The sequence below is a fragment of the Malus sylvestris genome, chromosome 16 (assembly GCF_916048215.2).
Source record: "Malus sylvestris chromosome 16, drMalSylv7.2, whole genome shotgun sequence".
In the NCBI taxonomy this organism is placed as follows: Eukaryota; Viridiplantae; Streptophyta; class Magnoliopsida; order Rosales; family Rosaceae; genus Malus; species Malus sylvestris.
Genome location: NC_062275.1, coordinates 17,709,401 through 17,732,968, shown reverse-complemented (window position 1 = coordinate 17,732,968; position 23,568 = coordinate 17,709,401).

The following is a 23,568-nucleotide window of genomic DNA, read 5'->3' as shown; positions in this document are numbered from 1 at the left end:
TAGTTTATCTGACGAATATTGGAGTCGTCACATATTTTCCTTTTACATGATGCTTCTTCCGTCACTTATTATTCTAACATGTGACGAAATTAGCGTCACAAAATACAAAATTCAGTGACCTATGTTTTTCATCTCATATCAAACTTATAAGTGATGCTTTTTGGGTCACTCAATATGATCCCAGAATTATATAATTACACTAAGTGACGATGAAATCGTCACATATTATTTTGATGGGTGAAGCGGCTTATGTCACATATGTTATAATCAAATAACTATTTAGGAATAATATTTGAGGAATCCATTACTTATTTTTGTTTCATAATCTAGAATAGCAACTCATAACAATTATAAGGTAATACTTCCCATTTTCATTAATTAATAATTAAACCACATAAGTTCAAATATGTTCAACAACTATACATCCAACAAAATAACATAAACATCCCAAAATCAATCTAACCCATGGTGACCTATCTTAATAATAGCAATTTGTGAAGAAGGGTACCAAGGCCTATACATGGGCTGTTTAAGGTACTAACTAACAAAAGAAAAGTCTAAGACACATTGAGGTGCTAACAAAAAGGTCTACCATGTGCATACTTAACTAATACAAAAGACATAACTATCAAAATCATTCTTCTTCCGAGTCATGTTCTTCCAGTTCAGGATAAACATTTTCACTAGATGAGTTATTACCACCAGATTCCTTCGAGTTGTTGGTTTACCCTTAACTTGCAGCCAAAAAAGCCATAATTTTTTATGCCAAGGTTTCATCATCATTTTGTAAATCCAACTGAGCTCTCAATTGTTCATTTTCCTATTGCCAAGAAACCATATGATAGAATCTTGATCTGATATCTCATATCAGTTAACTCAGAACTTGAAGCCATAGAAGAAACACAGCTATAGGTATCCGTACGAGGGAAAAGACCTACACCGTTAACAGATTTTCCCTTCCTTCCAAGGTTCTTAGCCATGATTCTAAATTCATCTTCCAATGGTACTTGTATGGAATCGAATATAGTACCCTCAGGCGCTTTTTGGATTAGTTTCTCCCTAACTTCATCCTTCTTTTTCTTCATGTTATCCTTTCATATTAAAATACAAACAAATAAGTTTCTTTTGTTTCAAACAAATCAACCACAATATGCTTAAGAAAACACCATGTAAATACTTGGATGTGATCCTGAACTGATATAGAAGCAAACCATTGGGTATAAACTATCTTTACATATGATTTCGTAGTTTATGCTTCAATGTGTTTTACATAGGATTAGGCAACATACAACGTATAACCTTTAAAGTAGTTTATGTTTGAATGTATGTTAGGTATAACCTTTCATCTTCTAGCTAGTTATATTAAGTTTTTTTTCAATTCAATCTTGCATGTTCACTTTATTTGTGTTTCCTAAGTTGTATCATGTCAATTTTGATTTTTTTTAATCTCTATCTGCCTTAAAATGACACAAATGATAAGTCCGTAAATGACTTACATATTTGTCCCGGGCAACATCATTTATCCACTGACCATTCTTGTCTTTATGGAGAGCCCCCCAATTGTCAATCACAGATAATGGATTTTCTTTTTGCTCAATAATGCAGAAACATACATTAGAATATGTAAATTCCATAATGAGAATAATAAGTAATTTAATTTCATTATCATCTGGGCCTTCCTAGCATGTTGGATAAATGGCCTTGCCCCTCCTTTGTGGTGATACTTCTGTTTCTTCCTATTAACAACATTTTGCTTTGAAAGCTCGTACATTACACATTTGGTACATGACATAAAAAAGAAGATTTAGTTAGCTATACATGTGTACAATTTGGAAAGTTTCAAGCTCTCAAACTTGTCATATATAACGTCATGTATTTCAGTTGTACATATTCATTCACCTTAGAGTGCTATCTCACCTCACCTTCTATATTCTCTTGGTCAACAATGTTAGAAACATCACAAGCTAAGGAGAGAGAAACATATAAACACCAAGCTTAAGTAAATTGAATGGAAGATACTCTTTCTTCTACCAAGGGCATTTGGCTAGCACAGTTAGTCAGATGAGTATATGATAACCATTTTCAAACATTAAATCTTAACTCCAAATTACCTAAGTGTCAAGAAGTAACAATCAACAAACTTCAGATTTTAACTCAAAATGATCTAAGTGTAAAGAAGTAACAATCAATTTAACCACAAGGTGAAATTCATTAATGCAAGTTAGGATATTTATTTCAAATATGGCTATTGAAACTATTAGACGATATGGGATGACTGATGCTTCATGTAACTGATGTTGCATGACTAATGTTGCATACATATGGGGTGACTGATTATTAGACGATATGGGGTGACTGATTATTAGACGATATGGGGTGACTGATGCTGCATATAACTGATGTTGCATGACTGATGCTGCATACATATGGGGTACTGATTATTAGATGATATGGGATGACTGATGTTGCATATATATAGGGTGATAGATGCTGCATACTGACTAATTATTAGACGATATAGGATGACTGATGCTGCATATTGACTGATTATTAGACGATATGGGGTGACTGATGCTCCTTATGACTGACATTGCATAACTGATGCTGCATATGACTGATGTTGCATACTGACTGATTATTAGACGATATGAGGTGACTAATGCTGCATATGACTGATGTTGCATAACTGATGCTGCATACTGACTGATTATTAGACGATATGGGGTGACTGATGCTGCATACATATGGGGTGACTAATGTTGCATATGATTGATGCTACATACTGACTGATTATTAGACGATATGAGGTGACTGATGCTGCCAGATTTTATGTTTCCTTTTTCCATGGGATTCTCTATTAAGTTTAATCCCTTAATTTGAGGAAGATTGACATCTAGATGACTTGTTGATAGTTGTGTGCTAGCTACTTGCTGCACTCCCTTAATTTAAGAAATGACATCTTTAGGGTTTTCTAGGTTAGTAGGATTTGCCAAGGTAGGGTTGCTTGTAACCTTCTACCTCATTATATATCCCCCCTTGTACATTCAATCATCTATGAAAAATACATTCAAACAAACTTAAAATTTCCACAGAAACAGAGGTTATATTACCTTTGCCATATTCCTAATTCTAACCTAATTAAATAGGTGTTTTAGTAGATTTGAAAATTACAAGTAAAAAAGTGTGTGGCTGTATAGCCAAGTAAGCTAAGATACATAAATCATATCCTAACAAAATATAAATGTTATAGACAAACAACATGAGATCTTAATCACGCTCAAAGAAACAAAATTCATTTAAAGCTTAGAGGTTCTGACTATAAAAATTGAATTTGTAGAACACGACAAGAAGTCTTCATGTTGAAAGGATTTGTTTCTAACTTGGATTTATACTAGAAAAGATTGTATAGAATACATACCAAAAAGAGTGTAGTATTGTAAACATTATCGCATAACCAATCCCAATGACTCTTTGGTCTCCCATTCCATATCATATCATTTGGAAGCTTAGCTTGTCCTCTCGCAGGTGTTCCACATGACAAGTAGTGTACATGCAACTGGTGCCTAAACTGAGAGTACAACTTTGCCATATTCTTGTCAACATATTCCATAATCTTCGGATGGGATAAGTCCACAACAAATAATACCTATTGTTAAACATAAATATATGCAAGTGAGTGCTTGAAATTACAATGAATAAATTGAATTAAATTCAAAACACATAAGCAACTTCTCTTGCAATTTCTTCTTTTCTGAAGTTGAGACCTTAAACCATCTCTCATAGCAAACCGGTGAATAAGTCCGAACAATATTCCCTATCTCGGATGTGAAAAAACCTGACACAACTGGATCACTTGGAACTTGATGTTTAAAATCAAAGATGATTGGCATCTTCAGCCCGTTATTGGCCTCCGAAATATCATGGACGCCTTTCTGACATGACTTTCCACGAGTCATTTTTTTGCAAAAACAATCAAAATCTGTCTTTAGAAATATATACGTATCTCTAATCAATGTAATGTGTTGTTTAAAACTAGGTTAATAAGGAAAAAGTAAATAACTGTAACTACCTTTCTTACCTGGGTTAGTGTTTGTTGGCGAAGGTGCAGGTGGTGATGGAAGAGGTGTTACGTGCATTTAGTTTCAAATGCAAACTCTTTATAATATTCATGTCTTGTAAATCCATCCATGCCTTAAGGGTATCCTTCGACTTCCTCGTATTCAGCAATGTCCCAATCAAACAGTCAAATATATTCTTCTCAATATGCATAACATCAAGATTATGCCGAATCTTCAATTTGGACCAGTATTCCAACTCGAAAGAATACTCTTTCTTGTCCAATTTAATTCTTCAGCATTTAGCTTCTTCTTCTTATCTTTATTAGTACGATGCTTGCCAAGTGTACGAGGTAAAAGGGAATCAAGTTGATCAAGTATGTCATCACCTGAGAATTCTCTAGGACGATATCTCATCTCTCAGTGACCATTAAAGAGTTGAGAATTTTTGCATCATGAGTGATTCATAGGTAAGTAACGGCGGTGCCCAATATGACAATACTTGTCTCTCAACTTAGTGTAAGATCCATCCTCATTGCACATTGGATATGCCAACTTGCCATGAGTGCTCCAACTTGATAAATTTCCATAAGCTGGGAAGTCGTTAATGGTCCACATAACAACTGCACGTAAATTAAATGTACTCCCAGTCATCTTATCATGGGTCGGAACACCATTTTCCCACAGTTCCTTAAGCTCATCAACCAATGGACGCAAATAAACATCAATTTCATTTCCAGGTGCTTTTGGTCCAGGAATTAATAAGGTCAGAAAAGAAAAAGGTTTTTTCATGCATTTCCATGAGGGCAAATTATATGGAAATACAACAATTGACCACATACTATACGACTTACTTATATATGAATAAGGAGTATACCTGTCACTCGCAAGGCCCAATCAGACATTTCGTGGGTCTCAAGCAAAATTATGGTACATTTGGTCAAATTATTTCCAAGCACTCGAGTCTGCTGGATGCCTCATTATGTTCCCATCGTTGATTCTTTTCTCCTTGTGCCACCTCATGTCTTCACTCATATGTCTCGATATGAACAGCCTCTGTAGCCTTGGCTTAAGTGGAAAGTATCACAATACTTTTCTTGGAACTTTCTTCCTTCGCTTATAATGACTATCCTTATACCTTGGCTCATTACAGACTAGACATCTATCTTTCTTTTCATGTTCTTTATAAAATAGTGCATAATCATAGTAGCAAGCATGTATATTTTCACACCCCAATCCAAGACTTTTCAATATCTTCTTTCGCTCACGAAATGAGTTAGGAGCATTGTTAAGCTGGGGACACATCTTCTTCATCATTGCTAACATCTTATCAATTGCCTTGTTTGTCATGTGGTTGTCAACTTTGGTGTGAATCAACTCCACGACGTATGCCAAAACTGTATATTGCTTATATCCAAGGTATAGTTCCTTTTGAGTTTCACCAAGCAACATCTTATAAGTATCAACAACTGTCTACGCATTGGTCATATCACCACCCCACCTGATATCTTGGTTCCCCATTGTATCATCATCATCATCATCATCATCATCATCATCATTTATTCCTTCAAAGACATCCTCAATCATATTAAACATGTTGACATTAGAGTTACTGGTTGGCTCATTGTTCGTAGATACCGAAGATTCTCCTTGCACTTGTTGGATATGCTCCCCATGATATATCCATATATCATAATTCATATCCATACCAGAATTCAACAAATGGAGATGAACATCTTCAACTAAGTGAAAAAATGTGTTATGGCAAACTCTACAAGGACATGGTATTTGATTATTCTCGTTCATATGGTGACAAGCAATGTCAATAAATGACTTGATCCATTTTCTATATTCAGAACTAAGGCGATCCCGACTACGAATCCATTGTCGATCCATGAAATCAGATCACTTCAATCCTAGTATTGAGCTGCATACTCTGACATATTTCAATAGGTTGCCATAATAGAAAATACATATATATGAATATATATGTAAAATTGTTAAGATAGACGTATAATATAACAACAAAAAACGTCAAAAAGCTCAATTGAAAAATTCACATATCCCAACTCAACAACAACTAGATGCTAAAACAAACCTACTAAAAAATAGAGAAATCATACAAAAATCACCATGCTAGATACTAAATTTGCAATAATCTAACAGAAAAACCACCATGCTTTCAGCATATACATGCACAATACTTCGTATTCATCATTATTATTCAAATGCAATGATTATTTGGCTAGCGGTAACATTAATAATATGTCATTGTAAATTGCAAGCATTCAAGACAACATACCAACTTGGAGCTTTGGTCTTGTACTTAAGTAATCTTGACCTTGAGCACCTTCAATCCTGAAAATCATGAAAGTATAAAAATTTCATATATGTACAAAGATAAATGTGCATTAGAGTATAGTTAAATGAGAGCGCAATCATAAGGTGCTAGATGGAGTCCACTCTACAACTCTTAATCCATCATCTTAAACTATCATATTCACCTTTTCCCACCTTTTCTTTTCATGTCATATAAACACTCTTTTTTCCCCGAATCATAATGAAAAACTGACGCTGCCTAACTGATGCTGCATAACTGATGCTATATATGACTGATGTTGCATACATATGGGGTGACTGATGTTGCATATGACTAATGCTGCATATGATTGATGCTACATATGGATATTAGACGATATGGGGTGATTGATGCTGCCAGATTTTATGTTTCCTCTTTCCATGCGATTTTCTATTAAGTCTAATCCCTTAATTTGAGGAAGATTGACATCTAGATGACTTGTTGATAGTTGTATGCTAGCTACTTGCTACACTCCCTTAATTTAAGGAGTGACAACTTTAGGGTTTACCGAGTTAGTAGGATTTGCCAAGGTAGGGTTGCTTGTAACCTTCTACATCATTATATATCCCCTCTTGTACATTCAATCAATCTATGAAAAATACATTCAAACAAACTTAAAATTTCTAGAGAACTCTACGAGTGATTTGCGGAGCTCTACTTGTGGGATGTAAGTAGTTTTAATCATTTCTTATATTTATATGCTACCAGATCTCCTACCATCACCCATTTTCAGCTAGCCAAAACACAAGAAAGTACACATCTAAAGAATTCCTAGCACAAGTAGCTAGTAAGAAACGGCACGAAGATCATTGTATACCCTACCCAAAAATTTTCAAGGCGAACCTAGTCTTGACTCTTGACAACACCTCTCTCAAGAAAGACAACACGCAACTTAATTGTTACAGACTTCCAACATTTGAACGAAAGAAAAAAACAAAAAGATAACACTTAGTCAGGGGACTAAGAAAAAATATAAAAACATATATTAACCATCAAGACCAAAATTTTGACTCCAAAGAGTAAAGAAGAATCAAGACTGGAACAGAAAACTCACTTCTAGTATAACTCTCCCTGAAGCATAGAATAATTCACCAACAATAGGATCTTTAGCCAAAGAAGATCAGAATCTGGGGAACAATTAAAGAAAAAAAAATCCAAAAACAATTAAAGAAATATAGAGAAACAAAGTACCTTGTTGTCAACTGAAAGAACTTGAGAAAAAATAGAACTTCTCTTTCCCCAATTTGATGTTGTTATGTCAAAGAGATAAGAGATTTAGTGAACGAGAATCAAAGGGTGGGAGAACGGCTGAGGGAGGGAGACGAAGGAAAGGTGGTAGTCACCGTCGCTAGCAACCACCAAGTAGCCGGTCGTCGAAGTTAGGGTGAAGGAGTAGACGAAAGGGTGTTGAAGATTGGGAAAAAATGAGAATAAATGGATAGGTTTTGTTATTTAAGGGTTTTGATAATTGCATCTATATTTTTTATTTTTAATTCAATATTTTATGTGAGGAATGGCTAGGTGGCCTTCCCTCTTCTTATGTGATAAATTTAACATTGCGTCACTTATTAAAGTTTCGTTTGGCAGTAAACTTTCCCGCCCACTTTTTTGTGGTGAATCCAAAAGTATAAGTGACGCAAAATATTTTGGTGTCCTGAAAAAATCTTAAAGTGACGATTTTTAAAAAAGCGTCACTTGTTTTACCTATATGTGCTGAATTTTCACGCGCCACAAAAAATTCGGTCACTTAATCCATGTTTTCTTGTAGTGACCCATTTATTCTGTCGTCTAATCTATTTCGAGCATCTTCAAACACTTTCTTCCTTGATGCCCCAAAATCTGCTTGAATACCCAAGTACTTCCCAAAGCCTTCCTGATGGCGAATACCCAACTCCTGTGATAACATACTCTTCAAACGTTGGGAACATCCCTTACTAAAATGCATCGAGCTCTTATCCATATTAACAAATTGTTCCATCCTTTGATTTTTGTTACATTTTTTCTTCACCAAAAGGAGTAAAAGGGGTTGTGTCCAACGTGAGTACAATAAGATTGGACACATTTTGAATAACGTATTTTTACGATTGGCAAGGTACGATGGGACTATTCACGTATACGTGAAACTGAACTACAGATTCATAAAACTGCATATTCGTGAACATACACGTATTGGATGAGAAGTTTTATCACAAAAGAGGTCTCGTTCAACAAACGGCCTATTTGTAATGACCAAATTCAATGAATCGTTTGTGTAAACCATTTATCTTATAAATCTTTCATCAGAATAATTGTTGGTTTCTTTAATTTCACATGTCAATAGTGAATAAATTTGATTAGTTACTGTTATTTTGTGGTTTTAGTTCCTTTTTTCAATTCCTTAAAATGATGAGGATTGATTAAGTTAGTAAAGATCGTTCTTTTTGTTATATCAAGGCCTAAGTTCGAGTCCCACTTCCAATAATCCCCCTAAATGAGCGATTTGTAAAAACTAAACAATGGGCTAAACTCCCTCTACAAGTTCTCAAAGAGATTGCGGTATGCCCTAGTCTTGTGATGGGGTAGCCTCCCCTCCCCCCTAAATTTGTGGGTAGCAAACAAAAAACGATGTATTTGATAAATAAAAAAAGTATCTGAAACTGTAAAGATGCTTGATTAAAATTAAGTACACCTAAACATTAGACAACCAATATAAAAGTGTTTCAATACCATTGCTTGGTCTTATATAGATAAGCAATGATTAAAATGACAGATTGGTTTATTTATTTTATGAAAGCCTAGGCGTATAAAAGAACAATCACTTGGCCCCATCCTTCTTGTTTCTTATATAAATACAAGTAATGGAGAGAGAATTTTACATATATACTTAGTTGTGAAGATAAATGTTCTTAACCATTTAAGTTATAAGTTTTGTAAAATAATACAATAAACCTAAGGAGAGATACGGCAAGGAGTCTATAAATACTCCTTGGCTCACTTATGCATCTACACTAGACCAAATCTATACTCCTTGGCTCACTTATCACTATTTGGTAGTATTATTGTAAATTGTTCTCTAATTTATTGGATTTTATTCTATCATTTATAATCTATTTTATTTTCAAAAAAAAATTCGCGCATTTGCGCATTTTCCTTTACATGAATGTGCTAATTGATTTTTTTAACACAAATAGTTCTTTTTATTTGGTTTTGTTTGACCAACAATATACGTAATACGCAATTGATAGATTGCTCTGGTGATTGAAATTTTCTTTTTCAAACTTTGGCCATTTATACTCACTAGTAAAATTCTTTTGACAGGTCCAACTCCAAGAAGTGATGGTGATACAAAAGAGAAAAATAAACGATGTAATGAGCTAAAAGTCTCACAATTTGCTTTAATTATATATTGTAATAATTCAATCCGTGATTGACCATTGAAAAAAATGAAAGAATTGAACCGTTAGGTCGATAGAGCTATATAAATGTTTGAAAATTATGAGGTATATTATATATATACACGACCCTTGTATTGTACGTAGGTGTGGTCAATTTTCAGGAGAGTTAAGATAGGATGAGGACACAAAGTTATAATTTTTGTGTACAATTTAGAGGGGAGTACAATCAAACTGACAAGTCATGGAATTAAAAGCCAAACGGAACAAAGATAAAATCCGCATGCAAAGGGGTGGGTATAAAAACCGTAGAATCGCGAAACTGAATTGAACTGTGATAAAATAAACTATATATAGGGGAGAGGGCTGGCCATAGTGTTAGGGCTTTACCCTACACATGGCGGCATCTTATTGGCCAATGTTTATGGAGAAATATTCTCAAGATATTAAATAGGAAATAATATCTTTAGATAATAGAGTAATTATCCCTAATTGATTTAAATTGGGATTACTTACTTGATTAAAGTCAATCTTTAATTGAGAATGTATTAAAAATAGGATTTGGGTAATTAATCCTTATCTTTAATGCTTTGACTTTTCCTTGCCAAGGGGCAGGTGAGCTATGGGCAGTCGTATTCAGCTGCTTGGATCTTCAGGGGTTTGAACTGCGTGTGGGAGTATCTGAAGAGCTTGCCCATTTAATAAGGGCAATCTTGGCTTTCTTGAGCAAAAGTCCACGTGTCGCCTTTAGAATTTTTGGGATTATTTTAGCCTCCACAAATGCTCCCAGAAAAAGGGCAACAGGTGTAGAAATCCCAAGTTGCATGGGCTTGTAGAATTGTTTCCCAATTTGAACTTGATCCCCTTCCTTGATTTGGAGATAGATTTCTTCCAGGAAAAGGAAACCACTTGCCCCCAATACCTATTTAATTATGCCTTAAGTAGGGGATTAAATAAATCTGGAGAACAATCATCATTCCAACAAGGAAGAAAGAAGCCAGAGGAAAAAAATTCCCCCTCCCCTAGCTTTCTTCTTCTCTTGTCTTTGCAAAGAGTCGTCTCTCATTGTTGTTCGTCTTCTCTGTGCCGTACCAAGGCAAGAAAAATTTGAATTTTCTTCTTCTTGACTTTTTGGGAATCTTGGAAATCAGATGAGAGAGGGAGAGACCAGCGTGGGCCGGCTCTCTGGTGTATATGTCATGGGCCTGTTTGAGGGGCGTTAGGTGCGAAAGAAGGAGGGGAAAAGAGGCGTTGGCCTCCCCCTAAGTTGGGTTGTGTTGCACGAGAGAGAGGGTTGGGCCATGGGGCCTGGTGTAGGGGTGTTGAGCTCTGCGGTTTTTTACTTTTTTTTTTTTTCGTGAGCTGCCTTCTAAATATTTTTTCTTCGCACTTTTTGTAGGGACTTTGAGATGCCTTCTTCCGATCGCAAAAGTGATCAGGATCCTTCATCTTTGTACAGTCAAGGTGGGCTACTTCAAGGCTACACATGTCAAGATCAATTTCGACGAGTTGTTTTGGGATTTTCTTGAGACGTACAAGCATGTGATTCCGTCAGGGGTTCGCATCAAGCAGGTGAAAGATGATATCGGCCATGAACCATGCGGCGAGGGTGCCACTGCTAGGAAAAGGGCAATCAAATTCCATATGTACTACTTCGTGGTTGGATTTACTTTTCCTATGCTGTGCCTTTTCCAGAAGGTGATCTGCTCTATGAAATACATGCCTGCTCAGTGCTCTTCGAATGCAGTTGGTTCAATAGTGGGGTTCTTAAACTTGAGCAGGTTCTTTGATTTTAGCTTGACCATAAATGAGTTCTGGTACTTCTTTGAAATCGGCCACAAAGAAGGCATGAGGCAGCTGAGGTCTCGCCATAAACTGCTTGATGCTTCCTGCAAAGGTGATCATGAGTAGGCGAAAGACACCTTAAGGTTAGTGGAGTGTGGGAGTCTGAATCTTGTCTTGAGCTGCGTGTTCCGACTGTCTTTATCAGTGGTAAGTGAACTGCTTCATTCCTGGCCTGCTTGAATTTTTGTTGAGCTGCTTCATGACTTCAGTTTACTGATTGTCCTTCTTACTTTTATGGATTCAAAATTTGGCTCAACTTCAAGAACTTTGGTGAATATGAAAAAAGTGCACATTGCCTTGGGCATTCCTGCTGAGTACCGTGAGTGACGCTGGTTGTTCAGTTCTCTTCGTCAAGAGAAAGGAAAGCTGCATTCGAAGGAAGAGATAAAGCGGATAAAGGTTAAGGCGCTTGCTTGCCCGATCACTGCTGTAGAGTCTGCTGCCAATGAAGGTGGAAAAAAGAGATTTTCCTCACCTGTTTGTGAGCCTTTGGCCAAGAAGAAGCCAATAACTACTTATATTGCTCGCTAGGGCTCGTCTGCTGTTGAGAAGCTTGCCATCGATTTAACTTCTCCTAAGGGGATGAAAAAGATCGTTGAGTATGAGCCTGTGAAACCTGTTACTCCAAAAGTAGCCACGTCCAATTCTGAGAGGATTGCCCAGTGAAAAGGTTTGGTGATACCCCTGGTGTCTGGGTTTGTGTCGAAGCGTGCGTTATGAGCTAAGTCCGGTTCGGGTTTTGAGAGGTTTGCTGTTATGAAGAGTTGAATGTGGATTCTACTAATAAGGATGCACCTGTGCCTGCAACTCATTCCGTTGCGATTCATTTGTTTGCTGAGAATGGGAAATATGCTCGCACGGGCAGTTATGAGAGATCCACCGAGTCTGAGGCTGAAGAGTTTCCTAAGGTTTGTTCGCCGTTGAAGGCTGACCTGCTTGAGGACGTTAATGTACGGGCCAAGTCATCAGCTTAAAACTCTTTTACGAAGCGTCTTGCTTACTCGATGAGGTCCTTCCTAATTGCTACAATGCACAAGATTTTGATCATGGCAGCTGAGTCTATGCGTGTTGATCAGGATGTTGTCAAGTGTGCTAAGGAGGCCAAAGTGGTGCTGACGGCTCAGCTTCGCTCGGCTGCTGAAAAGATCAAGAAGTTTGAATTTGAACTCGCTTTGAAGGGGTATGATGTCTTTGCCCTCACTTTTATGCAGTTGGAGACTGCTCATCAGGAAGTCACCCATTTGAAGGCTAAGTTTAGTGCGACTCAGGTGATGTTAGAAGCCGCAGAGAATGATGTCAGTCGTGTTTCATCAGTGGTCAAAGACCTTGAGCGTGTTAATTCGGATCTACGATCTGCTTATTTTGCTAAGGACGAGGAACTTGTCTTCATGCATGTCGAAGTGTCTTGTCTTAAGGATGTTGCCAGTAAGCTTGAGTCCAAGGAAGTAGATCTGCAAGGTGCGCTGTTTGCTAGAACCTAAAAAATGAACTGGGTAAGCTGCAGAGTGCTCACACGGGGCTTGTTGACGAGAATGTGCAGCTGAAGAATAAGAAAGCCGGTCACGAAGTTGTAATTGCTTCTTGTCAGGCCGATTTCTACAAGCTTGGCTATGTAGACCATATTCAGGGTAGGCCGTCGGATTATGAGTTTTCCAAGAAAGACTTCGAGACTTTCTTTATTTCTCCAGTTGATCTGCTTGACTTCTTGTTTGAGGCTGCGTTTGTGGAGCAGCTGACGATCAGGCAGTCCAGTTATGGTTGGCTGAGGATGAGTTGATGAAAGCTTTGGTTGCTAAAAGTGGTGCGGTTGCTGATAGTGTGGCAATTGAGGGATCAGTGGTTGCATAAGTTGTCGATGAGTAGTCTTTTTACTTAGACTTAGGAATTTTCTTCTTTTCCTTTTCGCTCTGCTTTATTTGAACTTGTTGGCCTTCAAGCCGACTTATTAATTTTCTAGAAATTTAATAAACAGCTTTCCTTGTTTTGCTTCATCCTTCTATTTTGCCATGTCTTTTGTAAAACTTTACCGTCACACGAATGGGTGGGTGAGCTACCTTAATGAAGTAGTCAATCCCATGTTGTCACTTAGGTTCTGGTTGTTGTACTTTTATGCGCAAACGGAAGCAAATTCTAACAAAGTACCAATATCAACGTCGTAGTTGAAAGCTAAAACAAAGAATCTCAAACTAACACAAGATTTACGTGGTTCGGCGTAAAGCCTATGTCTACGAGCGAAGCACGGCGAGGAATTTCACTAAATGAACAGAGATTACAAAAGAATTTTTAAACTCTCACAACCCAAATCCCACAAATTACAAACCCTAAACCAAACCAGTAGAGAACCCAAAACTAACGGGGAAGATTCTCCCAAATTGCTCTCTAACTCACAAACTCACAAATTGACTCTCATCAAATTGCCACACGAATGAGCCACACTAAATACACTAACCCTAAGGTTCTATTTATAGTGCATAGGACTTAGGTTATGTTTGTACCATACTTAACCAATCCCAAAACTACTGAGCACCGGTCAATGTTATACCGTCAAGGACCTAGAAGAGTTTCCCTACAACTAGGAGGCTAATCATAGCGCGACACGTGTCGACATCAGAAGCCAATCATAGCGCGACACGTGTCAACATCAGAAGCCAATCACAACACGATATGTGTCAATGTCAGAATGAAACTAAAAACTCTCTTCTATAAATAGAGATCATTCTCTCACAATATTTCCGAATGTCATTTGTACTAAATTATTCACTAGTACTCACTAAAGGAAAGCTTGAACCTATGTACTTGTGTAAACCCTTCACAATTAATGAGAACTCCTCTACTCCGTGGACGTAGCCAATCTAGGTGAACCACGTACATCTTGTGTTTGCTTCCTTGTGATCCATTTACTTACTTATCCACACTAGTGACTGGAGTAATCTAGCGAAGGTCACAAACTTAACACTTTCTGTTGTACCAAAGTCCTCATTGATTTTTTGCATCAACATTTGGCGCCGTTTGTGGGAACGACACTTATTCCCACTCTCTTCAGCTTTGTCAAGCTGGTTTCCACCATTCGTACACTCTTTTTTGACCAGGCATCCTTCTCCAACATGGGGAGCGAAGGAAGCCACAACACATAGACTGACACCCCTCTTGCACCTAGTGCGAAGCAACGAAAGAATGAAGGAAAGATGGGTTGCTTTTCAAGCTAAAGTTGATGAGCTAGAAACTCAAAACAACAAGATAGCAATGAAGAATGAGGTCCTCCAGGAGTAGTATGAGAAACTCTTTGAGATGCTCCATGAAACTATGCATACTCAAACACGCGAGCTTGTTGCCCCTGTGGACATTAACCATCATCTGGGTGCCTTCCAACACGGAGGGTCACCTTCCTTCGACATGGGTATCCTTGATGAGGAGCAAGCTAATCATCAAAAAATTGATCAACACAAGACTTCTCTCAACCCAGCTGCTTCGACCCGAAGCAAGAGAAGTGGAGGAAGACACCTCCTTGCAAAAGGGTTGGAGGGATCGAAAGCCGTTTATTGTGACTGTCGAGACTTCCTAAAACGTCGAGAGAATCCCCTCCACATATGCTCGAAGATCAATGACCCAAGGGTTTCTAAAAGACTCAGTCCCCTCTCACGACCTAGGCTAGTTGCCAATCTAGGGAAAGAACGACATGTCCTAGAGGAATATGAAGGTACAGGGGACTCTGAGGTATTTCGACAGACTCTCCCTAGAAGTCAGTACGGCGAGTCCAAGGAAAAATCACACGCTCTTGCTCAAACTTTCCTACTTCCAAGAGGCAATGGAGACTTACGAAAGAGAATCCCAGTGGTATATGACTCCACTCAAGACCCCCTTGTCCTACATTTCATTGAGGAAGTAAACAAGTTGAAGGCCGAACGTCAGGCCGAGATACTTGACTGGAACTAACCCAGGCCTGACCGTCTCACAAGGAGGATCCTTGACACCCCCTTCAAGCGAAGACAAAACAAAAGCTTGGTTTATAACTCTATACTGGAAGGGATGACCTATTTGAACACCTTAACCTCTATGAGGCCACCATGGCATATCGGATGCACACCGACGAAGAGCGATGTCTTCTTTTCCCCTCCACCATTTCTTGCAGAGCTCTAAACTGGTATTGCCGTCTTCCACCTGAGACAGTAGACTCATTTGAGGAACTGAGGAAACTATTTGTCTCTCAATACATCTTCCAGACTGATCGCTTGCATTCTAAAAATGACTTGTACACTATTCGCCAGAAGCCAGACGAGTCACTACGAGAGTATGCTGGTCGTTTCAGCTATGAGTATTCTCGCTGCGTTAAGGCAGATGACAAGACCGCCCTCAAGGCCTTTACGGTAGGCCTACATGATTGTTTCTTTAAGTACATGATCAATGCCGACACTTGGAAGACTTACTCTGAGGTGATGGCACATGCTTATAACCATGCCTCCGCCGAGGCAAGGACATATCAAGGGAAACCCCTCAAAACCACCCTTTATCAGCAAGTAAGGAGTGGAAGCCAGATCCAACCAAATGAGAAGACCTCGACTTTCCAAACGGCAGCAGTGCCTCCCCCTGCTTTACTTAATACTTTGCCAAGTTAACAGACATATCAATCTCAGGCAAAAGGAAAGATTTCTATCCTCACCAGTCTCATTTTAGTAAAAGGAGTAAGGGATACTACCACGATAACCAAGGGTATTGCCATGATAATCCCTGACCCCAGGCAGTTAACACAGTGGGTTAAGCACGTGTCAGGACAACCCCTACCCCGAGGTATGAGGCATACACACCTTTGAACACCACATGCATGGCCATTTACCTCAGCATAGCACACTTGATACCGAAGCCAAAGCTGAGGCACCCGGATTACAAGCCCACGAAGAACACGGGCACATTTTGCTGCTACCACGAGTATAACGGCTATGACGGCAAGAAACGTATCACCCTTCGTGTATCACCCTACTATAGGGTTTTGTATCGCACTTGACCAAGCCCGAAACTACAAATAAGCTTCAAGTGAAATTGATACATTACCTTATGCATCTTTATCGGTTAAAGATACCACCTCTGGATGGAGGAAAAGTACTTCCAGAGAAGATGCCACATCTACGTATGAGACAGATAAAGTAAGTGAAAATGATACCACACTTCGGTACTTAGAAGTTTTGTGATTACTCAATGGCTTGGATCTTGCAAGTCCCCAACCAAGGAGCTTTCCTCACTCGGGAACTTAGGGGAGCACTGTTTGTACCATACTTGACCAATCCCGAAACTACAGAGCACCGGTCAACGTTATACTGTCAAGGACCCAGAAGAGTTTCCCTACAACCAGGAGGCCAATCACAGCACAACACGTATCGACATCAGAAGCCAATCATAGCGCGACACGTGTCAACATCAGAAGCCAATCACAACATGACACGTGTCAATGTCAGAATGAAACTAGAAACTCTCTTCTATAAATAGAGATCATTCTCTCACAATATTTCCTAATGTCATTTGTACTAAATTATTCACTAGTACTCACTAAAGGAGAGCTTGAACCTATGTACTTGTGTAAACCTTTCACAATTAATGAGAACTCCTCTACTCCGTGGGCGTAGCCAATGGGTGAACCACGTACATCTTGTGTTTGCTTCCCTGTCCCTATCCGTTTACTTACTTATCCACATTAGTGACTGGAGCAATCTAGCAAATGTCACAAACTTAACACTTTCTGTTGTACCAAAGTCCTCGCTGATTATGTGCATCAACAGGTTACAATAAGAATCCTAATAGGAAATAAATCCAAACCCTAATCTAATAGGTAATTAAGAAAATCTCTCCACCAAGGAAACTAACTAAGAAGTCAAAACCAAACCCAAATAGGACACCAAAACCAAATAGGTAACACAAACCTAATTTATTGCATCATCCTAATTTTGAGCCAAAAACCTAACAGTAGTCTCGGCTTTGATGCTCAAGGAACTTTACCTGCAAGAGGAAAAAAATGCAAGATTTCTAACTTATGAGCCGATGACCGAACTCATAGCCTCCTTAGGAAGCAGGTGAGTCCATGTAACTGCTATAGTTGTGAATCTCAGCTTTAGCAGTTGCACAAGCATTGGCCATTTCAGGGCATGTTGCGAAATTTTTAGCTTATAGAATCGACTGCCAGACACTTGCTTCTCGTAGAAAACAGAGGAAATCCGTGTAGCTGCTATAGTCGTGAATCTCAGCTTTGGCTACACGAGCCTTGGCCTTCCCGGGACGTGTTGTGAAATTTTTAACTTATAGAGTCAGCAGCCGGACACTTGCTTCTTGTAGAAAGCAAAGGAAATCATCGTAGCTGCTATGCTACGAGCCTCTGTACTTCCTGTTGGATTTGCGCCTGGTGGGACAGCGAAGCCTCCGGCTGCCTCTGATACTAACTTGCTGGTCCATATTGTTTTTCTGCATGTCCTGATCGTTTATGCCACGGTCGCGGTGCACGGGGTTCATTTTGTACTGCTCGCTGCCACGCTAGTGGAACTTGAGCTGGACTGCTCTTGTGCTCTCCTTGTCTGTCATGTGGTTACCTACACCGGTGTCTCGTAGAAGGATCTCCTTATAGGCTTAGCCTCGTGTGGACGATTCGCCTGGAATGTCTTGAGTTCTCGTAGGAGTGTGAACCCAACCTCGAATGCACATTGACTCGTGAGTCGAGTCAGGAATGAACGCTTCTCTGTGCATCTAGGCGGGATAAGACATTTTCTCGAGGGCCCAAACGAGAGTGCACACTACCTGTACACATGGTTCATGGCGAGTTGAATGGCTCTTTACCGAGATGTCGCTAGAATGAGTCACGTTTTTCTACCCTCATCTTGCTTTGGGACACCTTGTCGGGGTGCTCTGCGTCTCCATGCGCTTAAGAAGCTGGTTAACCAAGGTGGTCTACTGCGCGAAGGCGCTTGTTAAATTAACGACCTACTAAGGCAAGTGATGCTTACTATTTGGATTGAAAGTGTTTGGATAATGGGTGTCTTCATGTGTGGTGGAAGTATAGTGGACTGCAGGTACAAAGCTTGAGCCTAAAATGGGTACTCATGTAGAAAAGTGGGGTGAAAATAACTCTGAGTGGATTGCGGGACCGGTGGTCAGAATCTAGATTGCCAGAGGTGGCCTCGGATTAGAATGGGTTGCGGGTCGGAGGGTGGGCCAACCCTGCTAGGTGGCTAGGCCTTGCATATGGGCACGCTGGGCTTGTGCTTATGGCAGCTAGCCTTAGGCCTGCGCTGGCTTATCTTAAGCTTGGGCTCGATTAGCAGTCATGTAGGGTTGAGTTACCTTTGCAGCGAGCTGGGTCTAGGTTGCTACAGCCTGGGCTGCTAGCTAGGCTCTAGCTACCGCGATTTGGGCTGCAGTAGTCTAGGCTTCTTGGCCTCGGCCTGCTTCTCTGTGGACCTGAGCCTTCTGCATATGGGTCAGTAGATGGATATGGGCCTTATACTTAGAGTTTTGGTGGTCTGTGTGTTGTAAGGGCAGTAGTGTAGGAGCTTGGCCATGGCTTTTGGGTCCCGGCGATGGCTTGGCTCGTGGTGGTAGGGCTCATCTTACCATTGCGTTGAGCCTTGAGGATCACCGTCTCGGGGTTATGTCTTCGTCTCCACTATTCGATCCAAATCCTTGTATGTACGAGGTTCCGTTCGTCGTGGTTTATGAATTTCCTACCATTGTATCCTTTCTCTAGAGATTGATCAATAAATTTTTCTAGGAAAAATTAATTGAAACAACGTGTGAGAAATTCAACGTAACAAAAAATTCAAGAAACCAAATGCAAGAGGCTTGTTCGAGTATTTGAATCAGCTCTTAATGAAAGCACCAATTTATTGATGCAAATTTCTGCAGTCTTCAGTCTTAACGAAAATGCACCTGCAAAACAATTAACACCTTTGATCAAAGACCTAAGCCTCACGAGCCCACGAGGTGGAGGGTTTAGTCCAATGGATCTCCAATGCCTAAGTCAGTTTCTCTAAGGAGAGTAAAGTGTTTAGGGCTTTTTTTAGGGTAGCAAAAGCTTCTCAAAATTGGTAGGATATAGGGTATATATACGGGAGAGGGTCGGCCATAGTGTTAGTGTTTTACCCTACACATGGCGGCATCCTATTGGCCAATGTTTATGGAGAAATATTCTCAAGATATTATATAGGAAATAATATCTTGAGATAATGGAGTAATTACCCCTAATTGATTTAAATTGGGATTAATTACTTGATTAAAGTTAATCTTCAATTGGGAATGTATTAAAGATAGGATTTGGGTAATTAATCCTTATCTTTAATGCTTTGACTTTTCCTTGCCAAGAGGTAGGTGAGTTGTGGACAGTCGTATTTAGCTGTTAAGACCTTCAGGGGCGTGAACTGGGCGTACGAGTATCTAAGGAGCTTGCCAATTTATTGAGGGCAATCATGTCTTTCTTGAGCAAAAGTCCACATGTTGCTTCTAGAATTTTTGTGATTATTTTAGGCTCCATATAACTGTTCATACCGGTTCCAATTCTTGTTTTCATGTTAGTAGAACTGCTTAGAACCAAACTGAACTGTAAATATTTCTTAATTAATTAAATGTAATGGTTGTATATAGATGTCACTAAATGAGAGGTAGAAACCAAACTAGTTTCACCTAGTGCAATTGTATGAAAGGATTTCTCGATTAGGTTTTTCACTCCACGGTTCACCAATTGAGATAAGGCACATATTTGACATTCAGGTTTCAATTTCATTTTTTTTTTAGTAGAATGATCTTGAGGTATTTAGTAGCATCCTACTTTTTTCTCTCTTTTTCTTGGGCCTTTTTTAATCTCTTGATAAGTCTTTTTTGGGCTTAAACTATTGTATTCGTACTAACATTCTTACTGCATAGTGAATGTATTTGTGTATGTGAATGTATATTTGTATTATGGATGTATATGTACATTAAATTGTTTCTTTTTCAATTTGCTTGGTGTCAAGTACATTTGCATTTTGATTTATTGTTTGAAAAGCATCTCTTTGTTTGTAACTTTATATAACCATTTTAGAAGTTGTGTTTGAGTGGAAGCATGCAAAAAACAAGAAAAAAAAAAGTAAACCTTGAACACTATTTTTTATTTGGTATTCACATGATTTAGCATTCGGGGTCATAAACTGGCATAAACCAAACAGGAACCAATGTAAATTGAACCGTACAGTTTTAGTGATAAATCTAAGCGGAACCGCACCAAACCGAACCGTTGATATTTTTCAAATAAGGTTCCATTTTGAGGGTGAAACCGCACCGAACTGCACTATGCCTACTCCTAAGCATGCACATCATATGTCAACCAATCAAAGGACGAAGGAAGGGCCTGTAAATTTCCAAGTTGAAGATGATGCTCTTGCGGAGAGATTCTTTAGTATGTTGGAACTGTCCGGTACACAAAGTGTCATAATACAAGTGGTTGGATATTTGAAGAAAAAAAATCAACCATTTATATTATGATATTTGATGTATCAAGCCATATTTCCAACATACTAAATTCTTTTTCGCTCTTGTGACATGTCTTCCTCTTTGATCAATCACTTGACACTTGTCTTCACGCATTGGTTTTTTCTTTTTCCTTTTTTATGATTAAAACATATAAGGAGTTTGTTAACTCAGTAGTTAAAATCATTCAAATTTACATTTGGATTATAGAGTTTTGATTCATCTCTCCAACAATCGCTTGTATTTCAAGAACAAAATAAAAAAAATCATCTATAAAATGATCAAAGCATTATACTATGGACCACATGCTTATTTAAAACCACTTCAAACGGCATGCATAGTCCTGAAATATATTTCTATTGTAATTAGTAATCCCAATTTTAGTCCATATGGTTCTAGTTAATAGAGTTAGGTTTTTATCCATGTGTTTCGGGTTAGAAACTTCCCCCTCTTCTAAATTATTGTAATAGTTTTGAACCCTCTCATTCCCCTAAATAATAATATCTTTTTTTTTAAAGGTCCATATAGTTCTAGTTCACAAAGTTACCATCATGGTTCGAAAACATTTAATTTAAATTTTTTGGTCAAAATTGATTGACGGAAATTAATGCTACAAAAATTAATAAATTTAGAATATATGATGACACAACCATTTGGAATCAAACTCGTTATTTACAATATTTGAAAACACTTGACTTACAAGTGAAGATAAATATTAGGGTTAATTTCAGTTTACTACCTTGAAATTTCTTGGTTTTCAACATTTGATACATGACCTTTTTTTTCATCCTAGAGTGCTACCTAAAGTTATAATTTTGGGACACTTTTATACATCCGTTTAAAAAAAATTAGAAATTAAAAAATAAAAAAATTTAATTAAAAAAAAATCTAGGCCTTTTCCTAACCATCCCTCGCTCTCACCCAGCCGTCCCTCTTTTCTCTCTTCTTTCCTCTGCGCCCACCCACCTCTTGCCTCCTCCTCGTCTTTTCCTACTCCTTCAGGGTCGCGTCGTTCTTGATTTCCCGGATCGCCGACACTAGACCGCCGTCCACGCCAGCGTTCACGGCGGGGACATGCATAGAAGCGTTGCCGGAGATCAATGTGCAATCGGGGCACTCCCCCTAGAAAGTGACAGCTAAGGACTCGGGCTTGGCCAAAAGGCAGGCAGCGTGCCAAGGAGTCACGTAGGTCTTGTAGGTAAGCTTCTCGGCATCGGGCGGAGTCGCCTTGCAAAGCATGCAGACGCCGTCTCCATCACAGGGAATCTAGCTAACCCTTCCTCATTTCTCTTTCCGTGGCCATTGCCCACCCCACCCATCACTCACCCGCTTCTCAAAACTATCTCCCCTGTGAATTTGCCTCCGTCATCGTTTTCACTCCCTGCCTCGCTTTCAGCCTTGCCTGCTCCATCACCGAGAGTTTATTCCACTTTGGCTTCCATGTGCACGGTACCCGTGACCCACCAAAAACCCTAGGTTTCTGTTGACCTTAAAAACTACCAAGCCTACGTGGCGCGCATGCCGAGTAATCTATAAGCTAACTACGTCATTCGGTGAATGCGGGGCGTGCCAACTCGTTGGCCGAGCTCGGCCGAGGAGTAAATTTGTTGATGTTGCGTTGGGTGCGCGGTTGACTTCTGCGTCTTGCGATTGCGACCGAGGAAGGAACATATGTCGGCCTCTTGGGTTCTCGAACCTGAAGACAAGGCTACTATTCTTACGAAGTTCAATATCAAATTCGGCTTTCAATGTGCCGAATGTAATAACTTGTAACACCTCACTTTGCCGAGAAGGCTAATGAGATGACCTTGACCAATAAGGATTCGGAAATCCTTCTCGACCGAGACTTGGATAGGTAACCAACCGTCATCGCCGCAGTGCTGTTGATGCCAACGGAAGATGCTGCGAGATAGGCTGATTCTGCGGTGACAGAGCTATCTATGCCGACTTAAGATATCACCGGTTGCTTTCACAGTGCTGTTGATGCCAACAGAAGATGTGTCAGCGAAAAGAGAAAATAAAAATCTCAAAGTTGTTGAGAGAGTTTGCGCAGGTCAGTTGTGTGTTGAATTGCAGGGGCCTTATTTGTTGCACAGCCTCCTCTATTTATAGCACTGGACACCTTTAAAGTCGAGTCAAAACCCTACTCGGAGTAGGTCTTCTTCTCCTAATCAAACACCAACTCGACCAGTCCTATTTTCTCTATGATTGTGAACCCAGTCCTTAATTGAGCCAGATTCGCTTTGGGTTATTAATGTTGGAAATGTGCCCTAAAGCCAATCATATGATGATACTTTACGGACATTTCACATGTTAAACTAATCTAGTTTAAATATAAAGGGCAAATATTATTGTTTGAGCCGTCTCATATAAATGTTATATGCTTAAACGATAAGTCCAAGGAATATGTGATTGGGAGAATGCAATCTAAAGAAGTTAGATTCATGAGACCATTCTTTCGTAG